The sequence below is a fragment of the Physeter macrocephalus genome, chromosome 18, assembly GCF_002837175.3.
Source record: "Physeter macrocephalus isolate SW-GA chromosome 18, ASM283717v5, whole genome shotgun sequence".
In the NCBI taxonomy this organism is placed as follows: Eukaryota; Metazoa; Chordata; class Mammalia; order Artiodactyla; family Physeteridae; genus Physeter; species Physeter macrocephalus.
In genome coordinates, this window is record NC_041231.1 from 9,344,470 (window position 1) to 9,350,991 (window position 6,522).

Sequence of the window (6,522 nt, forward strand, 5' to 3'; positions counted from 1 at the left end):
TTATCACCATAGTAAGAACACTTAACATGAGATCTACCCACTTAACAAATTTTTCAGCATACAGTACAGTATTGTTGACTCTAGGTACGAGGCTGTACAGATATCTAGAACTTATTCATCTTGTTTAACCCATTGATTAGTAACTCCCCATTTCCTCCATCTCCCCGCCCCTTGCAACCACCATTGTACTCTTTGATTCTATGAATTTGACTATTTTAGATACTTCATATAAGTGGAATCATGCAGTATTTGTCTTTCTGTGACTGGCTTATTTCACTTAGCGTGATGTCCTCAAGGTCCATCCATGTTGCCTCATATTGCAGACTTTCCTTCTTTTGGGGGGCTGAATAATATTTCATTATATGCATACGCCACATTTTCTTTATCTACTCATCGGTCGAAGGACATTTATGTTGTTTCTATATCTTGGCTATTGTGGAGGGTGCTGCAATGAACATGGATGGAAGTGCTAATATCTGTTAGAGATACTACGAGTCTTCTAATCTTTTTTTTTTTTTTTTTTTTTTTTTGTGGTACGGGGGCCTCTCACTGTTGTGGCCTCTCCTGCTGCGGAGCACAGGCTCCAGACGCGCAGGCTCCGCGGCCGTGGCTCACGGGCCCAGCCGCTCCGCGGCATGTGGGATCCTCCCGGACCGGGGCACGAACCCGTGTCCCCTGCATCGGCAGGCGGATTCTCAACCACTGCGCCACCAGGGAAGCCCTCTTCTAATCTTAAATGCATCAAAATCGTATCCATTCTCTGCCTCTCTCTTCCCCTCATCACTCTTTGTCCTCAGACAAGCCTTCTGGCTTTTATGGCATTTCTAGCACACGCATTGATTGCTGTGTTTTCACAGTGTGAAAAGCGTAACACATTATACCCTGGCAACCTCTCTGCTAACTAAATCGAGGAAACTGGCCATAATCTCAAAAGCAGGATCTTACATTTTTATACCTTACGTCTTATAAAGAAAGACTTTCTCTATGAAATCATATACAAATATTAGTATACTTGACCTCAAAAAGATCATTGGATGACTTAATTCCAATAACCTTGGAGCAAACTGGAGCTTATTATTTGCACCTCAGTGATTTAAGACACATTTGGAATATACTCAAGTCTTCCTAATTTTATGTTGAAAGGAATCACAGAAGACAGCTAATGTCACTGGAGGTAGAATTCTATTGTTGTTAAAGATCAGCTAAAGGCCCATTGTTGAAGGGATAATTTCTAGAATATGCATGGCTTGGGAGGAAGAATGGACCTTAAGTTAAACTGGCAATATAACATAAAGTAGTCTTGTTTAAAGTGAGAAGTTAAAGTTTCTCCAGTCTATAGGAGATCTGATTACATGAATGGTGATTTATTTTACTATATTTCATTCATTCCTACTTAACCTTGAGCAGGAACACGGCTATAAGCTATCATTGTTCCATGAGACTAAAAAGCAGATTATAGATCTGCTTCCAGCCATGATGGAATAACTAGTACCAGACTTGCCCTCCCACTAAACAACTAGAAAACTGAGCAAAATTTATGAAACTGTTTTTCAGACATTAGACAACAGAGAGCACAGGACTGTGATCCCTGGCAGAAGACAAACAAAAGAGGTAACTCCAAACTAACACACCATTGTAAAGCAATTATACTCCAATAAAGACGTTAAAAAAAAAAAAAAAAAAGAGGTAACTCCTACGCTCACCCCAGGTTTCCGCCAATGTACTTTCCGGACTACAGTGTAGGGAGTGGGAATGTAGGCAGAACATGTATCGATAGGTCTTGCCAAGTGAGGAGACAGAGGTTGGAGTTCTGGGAGCCTAGGGAGGCTGAAGTTCATGGGGTAGAGTAATAGTGAGGTGGGAGCTACACTGAGAAAAAGCTCCAGAAGTTGTATGAGCCTGACTACTAAACTGAGCATGCATAGAATGAGACCACAAGGCAGGGCTAATAACAACTATAACAATTACTGGGGAAAACATAACCAGCAGGGAACACAGTTCATACAGGTCACACAATGCTAGGAGACATTCAAGTGTAGACCTCTTTAAGCACCTAGATCATTCAGTAGAGACCCCAGAAAGACCATGCCTTAGAAATAAGGCTAAACTAACTATAGATTAAGACTATTCTATACATACATAACAAAACTTAAAAACCAAGGCTTGAAAAGACCAAACTCATCTCCAAGTATTTTAACTCCCTGCCAGAAGCCCATAATACTCTTTGAAGGAAGATAACAAAATCCAAACAATCAACACAAAACATCCCAATGTCCAGTACCCAATAAAAATTTTTTCGACTTGTAAATAAACAGGAAATGTGATCTGTGGCCATAGTAAAACTTTGTCAATAAAGACAGTCCAAAAAATGACAGAGATGGTGGACAGACAAGAACTTTGAAAGCTGATGTAAATATACAAGGGTTTGAATAAAAACATGAACACAGTGAGGAGTGAAATTAAAGATACCTAAAAGGACTGCATAAACATTCTAGAGCTGAAAAATACAATATCTGAAATGAAAAACTCACTGGATGAAATTAACAGTACTTTAAAAATGTGAAGGAAGATCAGGGAACTTGAAGCCATAGCTATAGAAACTATGTAAACTAAATACAGAAGAAAAAAAAGATTGGGAAAAAGATGGATAGAGCCTTTGTGACTTACGTGACAATATTAAGTGGTCAAACATGAATGTAATTAAAGTCCAAGAAGGAGGGGACGCAGAAGAAAAATATGGAGAAATAAAGGCCAATTTTCCCTCAAATTAAAAACAAAACAAAACTAACCTATGAGTCCAAAAATCAAAGACATTCAATGAATCCCAAGCAAAATAAATACAAAGGAAACTACATCAAGGCACATCATAATCAAACTGCTGAAAACAAGTTATAAAGAGAAAATCTTGAAAGCAGAGGAAAAAAGACACATTCTAATACAGAGGAAACAAAGATAATAATGACTCTGACTTCTCTTCAGAAACCATGCAAGCTAGATGATTTTTAAATGCTGAAAGAAAAAACAAACAAACAGAAAATACCCTTAAAAAGTATCCTTAGAAAATAAACGTGAGGCCTTCCCTGGTGGCGCAGTGGTTGGGAGTCCGCCTGCCGATGCAGGGCACACGGGTTCGTGCCCCGGTCCGGGAGGATCCCACATGCCGCGGAGCGGCTGGACCCGTGAGCCATGGCCGCTGAGCCTGCGCGTCTGGAGCCTGCACGTCCGGAGCCTGTGCTCCGCAACGGGAGAGGTCACAACGGTGAGAGGCCCGCGTACCGCAAAAAAAAAAAAAAAAAAAAAAAGGTGAAATAATGACATTATCAGGCAAACAAACCCTGGGAGAATTCAGCGGCAGCAGACCAGCACTGCAAAAAATTCTTTTTTTTTTTTCAGCCTATCATCACAGTTCAGTGGCTTGTTTTTTTTTAAACATCTTTATTGGAGTATAATTGCTTTACAATGGTGTGTTAGTTTCTGCTTTATAACAAAGTGAATCAGCTATATATATACATATGTTCCCATATCTCCTCCCTCTAGTGTCTCCCTCCCATCCTCCCTATCCCACCCCTCTAGGTGGTCACAAAGCACCGAGCTGATCTCCCTGCAGCGCTGCAAAAAATTCTAAAGGAAGCTCTTCAGGATGAAGGGTAATGATATCAGAGGGAAATGTGGATCTAGATAAGGAATGATGAGCCTCAGACATAATAAATGTGTGGGTAAATATAAAAGATTTTTTTCTTTTTTATTTCTTTTAGAGATAATTTACTATTTGAAGGAAAACTAACAACAATGTATTGAGTGTTTATAATGTATAGAATTTAAAAGTATACAAAAGCAGGAGGAGGAATGGAATATCATCTTTGAATTTTATTGTGCCTATATATATATATATATACACACTATATATGTATCTATATATAGGGTGTGTGTGTATATATATATATATATATATATATATATATAAAACAAATTTGTCTATTTCCAAAATATTTTCATCATCTAAAACAGAAACTCCATGCCCATGAAATAATAACTCCCTTGCATAACACTCCCAGACTTCACTCAATACTACACAGCTACAGTAATCAAAATAGATTGGTGCTGGCACAAAAACAGACATATAGATCAACAGAACAGAATAGAGCACCCAGAAATAAACCCACATACCTATGGTCAATCTACAACAAAGGAGGCAAGAAAATACAATGGAGAAAAGATGGTCTTTTTAGTAAGTGGTGTTGCGAAAGTTGGACAGCTACATGTAAACCAATGAAATTAGCCCAGTTCCTCACACCATATACAAAAATAAACTCAAAATGGTTTAAAGACCTAAATACTAAGACGTGACACCATAAAACTCCTAGAAGAGAACATAGGCAAAACATTCTCGGACATAAATCAGAGCAATATTTTCTTAGATCAGTCTCCCAGGGCAAAAGAAATAAAAGCAAAAATAAACAAATGGGACCTAATCAAACTTAAAAGCTTTTGCACAGCAAAGGAAACCATCAACAAAACAAAAAGACAACCTATAGAATTGGAGAAAATACTTGCAAATGATGCAACTGACAAGGGCTTAATTTCCAAAATATACAAACAGCTCATACAACTCAATATCAAAAAAAACAAACACCTAGTCAAAACATGGGTGGAAGACCTAAATAGACATCTCACCAAAGACATACAGATGACCAACAGGCACATGATAAGATGTTCAACATCACTAATCATTAGAGAAATGTGAATCAAAACCACAATGAGGTATCACCTCACACCAGTCAGAATGGCTATCATCAAAAAGTCTACAAATAATAAATGTAGGAGAGGGTGTGGAGAAAAGGGAACCCTCCTACACTGTTGCTGGGAATGTACGTTGGTGCAGCCACTTTGGAAAACAGTATGGAGGGTCCTTAAAAAACTAAAAATAGAGCTACCATATGATCTAGCAATCCCACTCCTGGCTATATTATCCAGAAAAGACGAAAAGTCTAATGTGAAAAGATACATGCACCCCAAGTTTCAAAGCAGAACTATAAGACATGGAAACAACCCAAATACCCATCAACAGATGATTGGCTTAAGGAGATGTGGTATATAGTAATACAATGGATTATTACTCAGCCGTAAAAAAGAATGAAATATTGCCAATTGCAGCAACATGGATGGACCTAGAAAATATCATACTAAGTGAAATAAGTCAGACAGAGAAATACAAATATTATAAGATATCACTTATATGTGGACTCTAAAATATAATACAAATGAATCTATGTACAAAACAGAAATAGACTCACAGACATAGAAAACAAACTTATGGTTACCAAAAGGGAAAGGGATGGGGGGAGGGATAAATGAGGAGTATGGGATTAACAAATACAAACTACTATACATAAAATAGATAAGCAACAAGGATTTACTTTATGGTACAGAGAACTATATTCAATATCTTGTAATAAGCTATAATGGAAAATAATCTGAAAAAAATATGTATAACTGAATCACTTTGCTGTACACCTGAAACTAACAAAATATTGTAAATCAACTATACTTCAATACAAAAAAAAAAAAATCCCCATCACTCACCCCTCAGCCTATGGTTGCCTCTATTCTACTTTTGATCTCTATGAATTTGCTTATTCCAGTTATTTCATATAAGGGGGATCATACAATATTTGTCCTTTTGTATCTGGCTTTTTTCACAACGTTTTCAAGGTTCATCCATGTTGAAATGGATGAAACGGAGTATCGGAACTCCATTTCTTTCTGTGGCTGAGTAATATTCCATTATATCTACAGGCAGACCTTGGAGATATTGTGGGTTTGGTTCCAGACCACCAAAAAGTGAATACTGCAATAAAACGGGTCACAAAAATTTTTTGGTTTCCCAGTGCATATAAAAGTTATGTTTAGGGACTTCCCTGGTGGACCAGTGGGTAAGACTCCACGCTCCCAATGCAGGGGGCCCGGGTTCGATCCCTGGTCAGAGAGCTAGATCCCGCATGCCGCAACTAAGAAGCCCGCATGCCACAACTAAAAAAGATCTCACATGCCGCAACTAAAAGATCCCGTGTGCTGCAGCTAAGGCCCGGTCGCAGCCAAAATAAACAAGTAAGTAAGTAAGTAAATAAATAAATAAAATAACAATGATTCTTAAAAAAATAAAAATTAAAAAATTAGTTATGTTTATACCATGCTATGGTCTATTAGGTGTATAATAGCATTATGTCTACAAAAAACAATGTACACATCTTATTTTAAAAATACTTCACTGCTAGGGGCTTCCCTGGTGGCGCAGTGGTTGGGGGTCTGCCTGCTAATGCAGGGGACGCGGGTTTGAGCCCTGGTCTGGGAGGATCCCATATGCCGCGAAGTGACTGGGCCCGTGAGCCACAGTTACTGAGCCTACGCGTCTGGAGCCTGTGCTCCGCAGCAAGAGAGGCCGCGATAGTGAGAGGCCCGCGCACCGCGATGAGGAGTGGCCCCCACTTGCTGCAACTAGAGAAAGCCCTCGCACAGAAACGA